The sequence below is a fragment of the Rana temporaria genome, chromosome 2 (genome assembly GCF_905171775.1).
Source record: "Rana temporaria chromosome 2, aRanTem1.1, whole genome shotgun sequence".
Lineage (NCBI taxonomy): Eukaryota > Metazoa > Chordata > Amphibia > Anura > Ranidae > Rana > Rana temporaria.
In genome coordinates this window covers 95,076,414-95,087,291 of record NC_053490.1, presented here as the reverse complement: position 1 = coordinate 95,087,291, position 10,878 = coordinate 95,076,414, and the positions used below count along the sequence as shown (strand labels likewise).

The following is a 10,878-nucleotide window of genomic DNA, read 5'->3' as shown; positions in this document are numbered from 1 at the left end:
CCACCCTGCCCTGTAGAAGAAGGTGGGAGAGGGATCTGGGCCCTATAGATGGGGACACCTGGGAGTTGTGTCTTGCGTCCGCACCATTAGTGTCGGTTTCTGCGGCACATAGGCTTTTACATCTTTTCCTACTACATAGGGTGTATAGAACTTTGTCCCGCTTACATAAATGGGCCATTAGAGACACCCCACTATGTCCAAAATGTTGCATACATGATGGAGATCTGTTGCATATGATGTGGAGATGTCCGAAGCTTTTTAGGTTTTGGCAATACATTATTTCCACTATCTCATACGTTTATCAATTTCCTTACCGCATGACCCGGTTGTGTGCCTGCTTGGTGCTCTGGAGGTGCCCTCACTCTCTCCTAATGGCCAAACTGCTGTCTTGCGTTTATTATATGTTGCCTGGAAGGCTATTGCGAGGTTGTGGATAACTCCTAGGGTGCCGAGTGGGGGACAGTGGGTGGAAATGGTCAATAGTTTGCTTATACATGAAAAACTTGCCTATCAACATCGAAATGTCCTAAAAAAAAATTTTATTCAATGTGGCAACCCTGGCTTGACACTCCTGGGTTAGTTCCTACCCAACTGGTGATGGATAGACTTTTGCAAATAAAATGTGGTGTACTCGGAGACATAGTCATGGAATATTACAGTATTAAATGACTCCATTCATGGAGTCTATGATTAGGTCATGGTGGTACTTTCTAAACATTGTGTGAGTTGTTTATTAGTTGTGTGTTATATGTAACTATTAGGGTTGTGTACGTTCTATCGTACAGATGCTTTTTCTATTACTTTGGATGGACCAGGAATGGTAGTCCAGTTTATTGCACTTTGATGTTTTTTTAGAAATATAATGCAGTACTGTCTCTTAAATCACCTTTGTTAATGTACAGGCTGGTATTATCCTGCAATTGTTATTGTATTATGGAAAAGTAATGCATATGATGTTCATGTACTTCTTGCTGCATAAGAAATGTGACTGAATGTATGTTGGCTCTGTCTTTGAATACATTTTTTCTTCTGATTAATAACAACTTGCTCATCCATGTCTTTATGGACCTTGCTTTGTGCACTGGTAAAAATCATTTTGTTGAGGGGGAATTATGGCGTGGGGTTGTTTTTTCAGGGGTTGGGCTTGGCCTCTTAGTTCCAGTGAAGAAAACTCTTAAGGCATCAGCATACAAAGAAATTTTGGACAATTTCATGCTCCCAACTTTGTGGGAACAGTTTGGGGATGGTCCCTTGCTGTTCCAACACGACTGTGCACAAATGAAGGTTCATAAAGACATGGATGAGCGAGTTTGGGGTGGAGGAACTTGACTGGCCTGCACAGAGTCCTGACCTCAACCCAAAAGAACACCTTTGGGATAAATTGGATTGGAGACTGTGAGCCAGGCCTTCTCGTCCAACATCGGATCAACTGTCGTGATTGGCTTTCGAAAGCTCTGTATCAACAATCTGATTATCATATGATTGTGACGATAGTGGTATTTTTTGTCCGATTTTTCGGATCATGTGTACGGCCATAAGACTGGAATGCTGTTAATACTTTTGGTAATGTAGAGTGTGATTTTTTTTTTATATATATATATATATATATATATATATATATATATATATATATATATATATATATATATATATATATATATATATTATAATATAAAATTTGAATGATAAAAACATATTTTCACTGATGCATATTATCTGTAGCTGTAGTAATATGATGTATCACTGACTCACTTATTACACGAGCACTGTTCCTTTAAAAGAAAACAGGAAGTACTCGGGTGATTTCATCCAGAGCAGTGTCTCCTCCCTACCAGGAACAACTTCGCTCACAAGTGTAGAAAATTGTATCCCCTGTCTATACATTGGCCCGATTTACATACAAGTGCTCCCACTGAATGCTCATTTCATAATTCAGACTGTGGGACTATTGCTTGGCAGATAAAAGGTAAGCACATTCTTTAGGATTTTCTGTATGCAAGCTTTAATAGGTCTTAACAATAATCATTGGATGATTGTGTGAAAGTAAACTAAGACTATATTTTTATTACATTTTCTTTTTAATAATAATAATATTACAGCACTGGAGCTACCTATATATAACCATCCGTAGATAATGTGTGTATCTTGCGGCATTAGGTCTGTAATGGCAGTACACACCCTGTCTTAGGGAATCCTGATCTGTCGCTTCAGGACAGGTGCTCTGCAAAGAATAGACTCTGGCCAAATGACAAGTTTCACAATAGAAGTAGCCAGGATATGTACTGTATATATGGGTTGAACACAGCATCGTATTGGCTTATGTACATTTAAACAAGCCAGCACTCAGTATGTGGTGTGGAAAAAATCACAAACGTTTCACTTTTACAAATACAGTACATCCCTAATCTGGGGAATAGACCAGCATGACATATACCATATAATGCTGGCCATAATGTAGGATACACTAAAAGTGGATATGAATGTGGCAATGTTTTGGACAGCCTGTATTGACTTATGTTGCAGCTATTCTTATTGTTAATCACATTCTCGCATTAAAAAAAAAGTGAATGTGACACGTAGGGAGTTATTTACTAAAGGCACATCCACTTTGCACTACAAGTTCAAACTACAAGTGCAAAGTGCACTTGGAAGTGCAGTCACTGTAAATCTGAGGGGTAGATCTGAAACGAGGGGAAGCTCTGCTGATTTTATTATCCAATCATGTGCAAGCGAAAATGCTGTTTTTTTTCTTTTATTTTCCTTCTATTTCCCCCTCGGATCTACAGCGACTGCACTACCAAGTGCACTTTGCACTTTTAGTGCAAAGTGGATTTGCCTTTCATAAATAACCCCCACAGTGAAATTAAAGTGTTACTAAACTCAGGAGCCTGCATTCACTATATCTGGTCTCCCACAGTACACAACATGGAAATGCAATTGTTTTAGTAACGATAAACTGCTGGGGCGCATGCACGAAACTCGATATGGCGGTCACACTCATGTAGAGCTCCGCAGCATCGCCGTGCTATCGCCTGGATCCGAGCTGCCTGACTCATACCGCAACCCGGCAATCTTTACCTGGTCCACTGCCGGCCCCGGCCGTATGGTACTTACAGGTCACAGAGGGAAGAACAAACCAAAACTTATCAAGAAGTAACTCCCCCGTGCCTCCTCCAAGATGGTGTCAAATAGGATACATAGGGCTTTGACATGCCATTTACCAGATGGTCCACCTTGTGAGAGAATTGTCAAGCTACATTTCTATTGCACGAAAGAGCAACTTTTATCTTCTGCCCATTCTAAGTACACCCCGGCCTTCCAAGGGCATGCATATCAGATCTTCCTTCAATTAGCACCTATCAAGGTCCGCAACACTCTTGCACCTCACCTGAACCATTGCAGCACTTGCTAGAGACCCTCTAACTCCTAATCGGAAACCGCACTGCCTCGGACCCCAGCACGTCCAGCCCCTCACCCTTATCACACTACACAAATGCATGCTTCTCCAGGCCCATCCTCCATCCACAAAGGAACTCCAGCATGGTCTACAACCTCGGGCCCCAAGAACCCCACTTCAACCAGTCCGGGATGAGTTAACCCCATGGAACACTGTCGCCTTGTTTACCTTTAACAGCTGTGCTTTTGTGGGGAACTACTTTGTTTGGATTTGCATGGCCGTTGGCTCTGGGCCTGTGCCTCACTGCAAATTGCTACAGGCCATTGTTCTTCCTGCAAGTTACTGAGTTGATATCAGCCCATTTTGGGTCAGATCCTGTTCATGTTACTATTTCTACTGTATTCAGAATAATGTGGCTATATGTACAGTACCATATTTTGCCTTTTGCTGCCATACTAACCCTAATGTTTATATCATTCAGTGTTTTTTTCCTAGTTATGGTAGCTAAGTAATGTTGCATTATATTGTGCTTAGGTTTATTGTATTCTATTTCTCGTGGATGTTGCTAACTTTTATGGGTTTTTGAGTTTAGGTTTACCTCAGATGCTGTGGGGAGCAGACACTGCACCCCCCTCTTATTTTTTTGTGTCCACGTACCCTGGCCAGCTGGCAGTCCTGGGTGCCTGTACACAACTTGGTCGGGCAATACTGTTCAGCCCAAAAAGAACTAACTACATACTATGCTGCCTTACATGTCTTGTGAGGTTGTCGGATCTTGGTGCGCCCAAAGCTCATTTGTAATGTTCTGTTTTCATTCACCAGATGCCCCCCCCCCCCCAAATACATTGTCCCTCAATTTTATGGGCCTTAACTCCCCTCATAAAAGGGTTAAGACCTTCCAGGTATTGACAAACCTTAAAGATGGGTGTTGTGGCCTTACAGGAAACCCATTTTGCTGCACGATGGACTACGTTTTTCAGCTCTTGTTACCCTCAAGTTTTTTTCTGCCTCAGCTAGCACAAAACGCAGGGGAGTCCTACTGGCTTTCCATCATACAATACCATTTTCTCTCCCTACTGAGATCAAAGATCCTGAGGGTCATTACATTATTGTAGTTGGCTTATTGCAGGATGTTGAGACGACATTGGTCTCTTATGACTAAGCACCCCATAGTGGTGTGAAACAAGTTAGCTTTTCAATGATCCTGTGCCTCTGATGTCTTTGAAGAAGAATTTTTAAACCATCTTCAATAAAGGTGTCAACAGAGTGCGGACGTCCATTCTTTTCTTCAATTCATTCCTACATGCAGAGCCAGCACCTGTTTCCATTAGCAGGTGGGGTGCATTATGAGATGTCTGCCTAGAGCGGTGTTCTTTTGATATTGATCTCTTATGCCCAAAATGATAACCCTAATCCTTTTTTCTCCCATTTACTTCAGGTAGTGCAGTCTCATTGTAAAGGCACACTGTTCCTCTGCATCGACTCTAGTTTTGTACTTTACCCACACCTAGATAAATCTCCTTACGCCCCAGAGCCACATTCATCCCTTCTACTTGTACATAAACGGCTCCAGCTGGCATTCCTTCTTGACACTTGGAGAGAATGTCATCCCCTGAAAATTAATTCTATGTATTCCTACCCACAAATCTTTTTTCCAGAATAGATCACATATTTATCTTGGTGGCGTCCTCACGAATCCTTTTGGATTCAAGAATACAACTCATCCCATGGTCTGACCACTGCGCTGTAATCGCAACTATCTCCTCCTTGATTCCTCAAACCAGAGATCGGACCTGGTGTATGAATGATCTGCACCTAGTCAACAAATCCTACTGCTTTGATATACAGCAAGCCCTCAAAGAATACCTCCTGTACAATGCTTCACCAGCTATCTCCCTGGTTCCCCTGTGGGAAGCCCATAAACCAGTAATTTGAGGCACCTTCATCTCTGTCTCTTCCCATCTTAACCGGGACAAAAAAGTTAAATTACAACATTTAGAAGCAGAATATTACCAGATATTTCATCAATTCCAAACTCCCCCCACCAAGTTGAATAGGACCCGCCTAGAAAAAACTAAAACTGAGCTGGAACTGCTTTTGGCTGAGACAGTTGACAAGGCTATTTGTAGGTCCAACTACAAAATCTATACCAAAGCTAATAAGCCGGATACCTTTTTGGCTCTTGTGTTGGCAATGTTTATACCTCACTTAAATGATTAATGATGCATAAAATAAGTGAATAAAACCCTTAGTCTATAAGAATCAACCCTTATGCATCTGCAGCTATATTTAAAAAAAATGATAACGGTGCGAAAAGAAACAATTATAAAAATAAATGTTAGAATAATTAGAAATGACCAATTTTCTCTTAGTGATACAAATACAGTGTGGTCAGTCTACGAAGATAATTAAGGCCAAAATCAGATAGAAAAAGGTACAGAAAAGAGAAATTTAAATATTACAGTAATGGAACTACAATACACAGAGATCTTACGTGACCATGCTTTGTCCAGACCGTGCGGCCAAAATCAGTTGCTTACAATGGACATACGCATGCTATCAATAGATTTATAATATATTAAGGCAAAATCCTACGATAGAAAAAATTAGGGAAAAAGTAAAGAGTAATAAGAGAATATATTACACAGACATCTTGTTGTCCCGATGGTCTGGAATCAAACAGAACTTCCGACATCTCCCCACCTATTTTATATTCATTCTCCACCAATCAATAAATGTGACATGTTCAGAGTTGCATCACATTCTGATTGGCTGCACCTCAAGCCTACCATGCTGAGGTCTAAAAACTTCTGGTGCCCCTCTGTCTACCACACATTTATGATTTAGTAAGAAACCCCCTTTGATCCCCAGCCCAACTAGTTATGACATTAGCATGTCAAGGCCCCCTGGTGAGATGGAGCTTCAACGTCTGCTCAGGCTCTTTACAAAACAAAAATATACTGATAGTTCAATTATCACGTGAAGACATTCAACAGTTCCCATGAGACAGGGAACATAAGTTATGTAATGCTGAGCCCATATCTCATCAGGATATCACAAAATATATTAAGTCCTGTAAAAACATACATACACACATATATATAATAGCCAATGGGGCATGGTAATTTAATTAGAGAGTTCCCTTGAAGCTCCTTGTTATAAATATAAATTTCAAAATCTTCACCACACTCCTCGCCTATGTCGACCGGACCAGGTCCCAAAAACGACCAGACTCAAACTAGCTAAGGACCTTCATAAGAGCAACCCTGTCAATGTGCTCTCTGAATTTCGAAAGAGGCTGCCACAGTTCTATGAAGCCTTTGAAGTCTAATTTTCTCCTCTGATCAGGCTAACACTCTATTCCAGGATCTGCACATGCCAAAGATGTCCTAGTGCAATTGCGAGTTGTCAGAAACCAGGAATCAGACCGAGACATAAGTACAGTTAAATTACACTTGTTTAATAATAATAATAAAAGTAAATAGAACAAACATAGTCAAAACATAGCCAAAGTTCGGCAACCGGAACGGATAGTCAGTAAGCCAGGGATCAGCGTAGTGGAACAGGAAGCAGGATCTGGAACCAGAAGGGACATCGGCCATGCAAGTCTAACTACTTCAGCTCCGGACCATATTGCTGGTCAAAGACCAGAGCACTTTTTGCGATTCGGCACTGCGTCGCTTTAACTGACAATTGCGCGGTCGTGCAACGTGGCTCCCAAACAAAATTGGCGTCCTTTTCACACAAATAGAGCTTAATTTTGGTGGTATTTGATCACCTCTGCGGTTTTTATTTTTTGCGCTATAAACACAAATAGAGCGACAATTTTGAAAAAAATGAAAATAATATTTTTTACTTTTTACCATAATAAATATCCCCCAAAAATATATAAAAATAAGTTTTTTTTCCTCAGTTTAGGCCGATACATATTCTTCTACATATTTTTCGTAAAAAAAATCGCAATAATCGTTTATTAATTGGTTTGCGCAAAAGTTATAGCGTTTTTCAAAATAGGGGGTAGCTTTATGGCGTTTTTATTAAAGCGGATGTGCGGCCAAAAAAATATATTAAAAGCCAGCAGCTACAAATACTGCAGCTGCTGACTTTTAATATTAGGACACTTACCTGTCCTGGAGTCCAGCGCCGTCCGCAGCAGAGGACGAGCGACCGCTCGTCACTCTGCTGCCCCCGCCATCCACTGTGAGGGAACCAGGAAGTGAAGCGCTCCGGCTTCACTGCCAGGTTCCCTACGGTGCATGCGCGAGTCGCGCTGCGCCCGCCGATTGGCTTTCGCTGTGTGCTGGGAGCCGAGTGTTCCCAGCACACAACGGGGGGGGGGACGGGATGTGATGCAATGTCCGTCTTTTGCCCGTGAATGCTGGGCCGGAAGTGGGTGCAAACACCCCCCTCCCCCCTGAAAGGTGTCAAATGTGACACCGGAGGGGGGGAGGGTTCCAATCAGCGCGAGTTCCACTTTAGGGTGGAACTCCGCTTTAATATTTTTTTTTTTTACTAGTAATGGCGGCGATAAGCGGTTGTTTTTTTCCGGTACTGCGACATTATGGCGGACACTTTTGACACAGATTTGTACTTTTTTCTTAAACTATAACATTTTTTAAAAGAGTAAATATAAGCTGCTAAATACCCTTTCTCATCAGCAGTATATAGCAGCCTTTTATGACTGTGCTATGAGACTGCAGGACCCCTGACCCTCTTTCTTGACAGTGCTGATGACATGCATCCTTCCAAGAAAAAAAAACCTCTCTAGCAATACACACCAAACTGAGCATGTGCAGTCTGACTCCATAGACTCTGTGTTATCAGGGAATTATTAGGAGTCAGTGGAAGAAGGGGAGGATCAGAAAATCCAGTATAAAACAGCCTTTTTACACAGTGCAGAAGATTAACTATCCTTAGGTTCCACAGTCAGTATAACAAGCATGTTTTACTGCATTTACAGACTAATTTTACTGTTGTGGCTTTAGTAACACTTTTTCTTTATTGTACACCACTGGACACCGAGCCTTAGTCATTACATAGTGGGTTGTATGGTCACCAGAGGTGATTGGACACCGGCACAACCAATGAGAACAAGTTTCTCTCCATATAACGCCTCCCATACAGGAAGTACCTGAGTTTTTTTTTTCCAGTGTCTAAGAAGATTGGACGCGATGAGGATAGTGCTAAAGGAAATTCTGCAATAGAGGCCCCTGATGCAAAAGAGCTATACTTTGGGTCCAGCACTTTTGCTTTTTTACAAATGCTAAAAGTCCTGGAAGAGTCTTTTACAAGGCCCAGGGAAGAGGGTTGGCACACAATACCCACCGTGATGGGTGAAGATTGTTTTTTTGTCTGATTTTCAGAAAACCTGCAGTGGGGATAAGGTATGCAGGAAAAAAAAAGTATTAAGCATATACCTTAAAAACTGTTTTCCTTGTCAGTGGGTGTCTTCTCTATTTCCGCCACCAGAGGGAGTAAAGAGTCGAGTTTTACTCACCAAGCTCCAGACAGTGTCAGGTCGTTTCAGACAGCACACTCTCCGCTGTAGAGCTCTGCCATGGAGCGATCAGTTCCTTTCCTCACTGCCATGATGCAGGAATACCCTGCTTCCTCTCAGGAGACACCATACTTCCCTGGGTTGGGGGTGCGCTTTATGGGGGCAAAGAGGAAGGGGCAGGTCGCAAGCATTCACAGGCGCATGCCCTTGCGTGGGCACATTATCCACAGCATTTGTAAGCAGGCAGAAGCAGATAAAAGCCTCTCAAACCTGCAGCTCTCCCGTGATCAGGGACACAGCGACTTGCAAGGGCATGTAAGGTCTCTATGTGGTTGGTTATCTGGGCACCCCAAGAGAGGACACCCGCTGGGCATGAAACTGTGTGTTGCATACTGTATGTAAAAGGCTTAACTAGCACATGAGTATATGTTGTTGATAGTGACTTGGCTTTGTTGCTTGGTAATATGTCTTCCCAAAAAAAGAAAAAAAATTCAGGCACTAAAAAAGACAAAAAAATCGCCACCTGAGACGAGAGCCTCTTGCCAGGCCCGCTTGGTACTTTTCTCTCTGGTAATATACCGTATTTGCTGGCGTATAAGACGACGACTGGGCGTATGATGACCCCCTATTTTTCCAGGAAAATTTTTGGTTTTGGTATATACTCGCCGTATAAGACGACCCCGTTCCTACTAGTCTGTCTGGAAGCTGAGGGGTAGCCAGAACAACCGCTGACAGAAACAGGCTTTTTTGAGCTTTTTTTCAAATCTTACTGTGCCATTACATTTATATTACATGCCTCGCTGTGCCATTTAATTACATACCTCACTGTGCCATTACATTACATGCCTCACTGTGCCATTGCTTACCTCATTTTTCCATCATACATGCCTCACTGTGCCATTTCCTGCCTCGACGATCTCCCTACCTTATCCTGTTTGCAGAGTTTGTCAGGCTGCTGGTGTCCATTATTCAAAAGCCGCGCCTCCTCCTCATGCTGTTCCGTGATAGGCAGAACACTAAGTTTCCCAGCAGAGCCTCTGTTCGGTGTTCCGCCTATCACGGATGTCCTCTCGTCCGAGGATGAGAAGGCATCCGTGATAGGCGGAACACAGAACAGAGGCTCTGCTGAGAAAATGAGTGTTCCACCTATCACGGAATAGCCTGAAGAGGAGGCGCGTCTTTTAAATAATGGATGCCCGCAGTCTGACAGACAGGTACCAGCGTATAAGACGACCCCCGAGTTTTGAGTCATTTTTTACATGAAAAAGGTTGTCTTATACGCCAGAAAATACGGTATGAAGCACATGTGCAGGATGAGCCATTGACTCCATCAGGAGCAACAGCCTCTCCTGTAGTGCCTGGGCCTGCATATGTCACTGAGGAGTCTTTGGCAGTAGCCCTTAACAGTTTATAAGGAAGAATCGCTTTGTCAATCGCAAAGTCCTCGCAAAAGGACAAAAAACAAAGCAGAGCTCCTTCTGTTACTTCAAATCTCCCTTCAGAAAGGTCTGAAGATAAGGGTGAGGAGGACATAGCACCATCAGAGGATAAGGATGAGGAGTCAGAAGGATCTGGGATTTCAGAAGAACAGTTTTCTGCTTCCCAGGTTCTAAAAATGCAGGTACAATAAACGGAAACAGTAGGCTCTGCATTTAAATTACCTTCTTCAGAGTTGACTGACTCACCTGTCTCCTCTCTGGGTTCATTAAAATCCCCACAGGCTGCATGTTCCTTTCCGGTTCATCCTTACTTGGAGAATCTGATATACGCAGACTGGAAGCATTCAGATTTTTCTCCTAGGAAATTTGAAGTTCTCTATCCAATGGACAAGAAGTTTACCAAGAAGTGGAGTCTGCCTTCAGTGGATGTGGCTATTTCTTGTGTAAATAAAAGCTTAACCTGTCCTGTGGACAATGCCCAGGTATTTAAAGATCCTTCTGAGAAAAAGTTGGAATCTTTGCTGAAGTCTTCCTTTCTCCTGGCG

The 10,878-nt window shown here is 42.5% G+C and overlaps 1 protein-coding gene across 2 annotated transcripts in view; it reads left to right on the top strand.

Moving 5' to 3' along the window:
- The first annotated feature begins 1,800 nt into the window (after positions 1-1,800).
- The window catches only part of PARP4 (poly(ADP-ribose) polymerase family member 4), a 381,003-nt gene continuing 371,925 nt past the window's right edge, over positions 1,801-10,878 (top strand). For both annotated transcript variants that reach the window (XM_040340552.1, XM_040340551.1), the window contains exon 1: positions 1,801-1,966. The gene's annotated coding sequence lies outside the window, so the exon portion shown is untranslated. The remainder of the gene's footprint in view (positions 1,967-10,878) is intronic.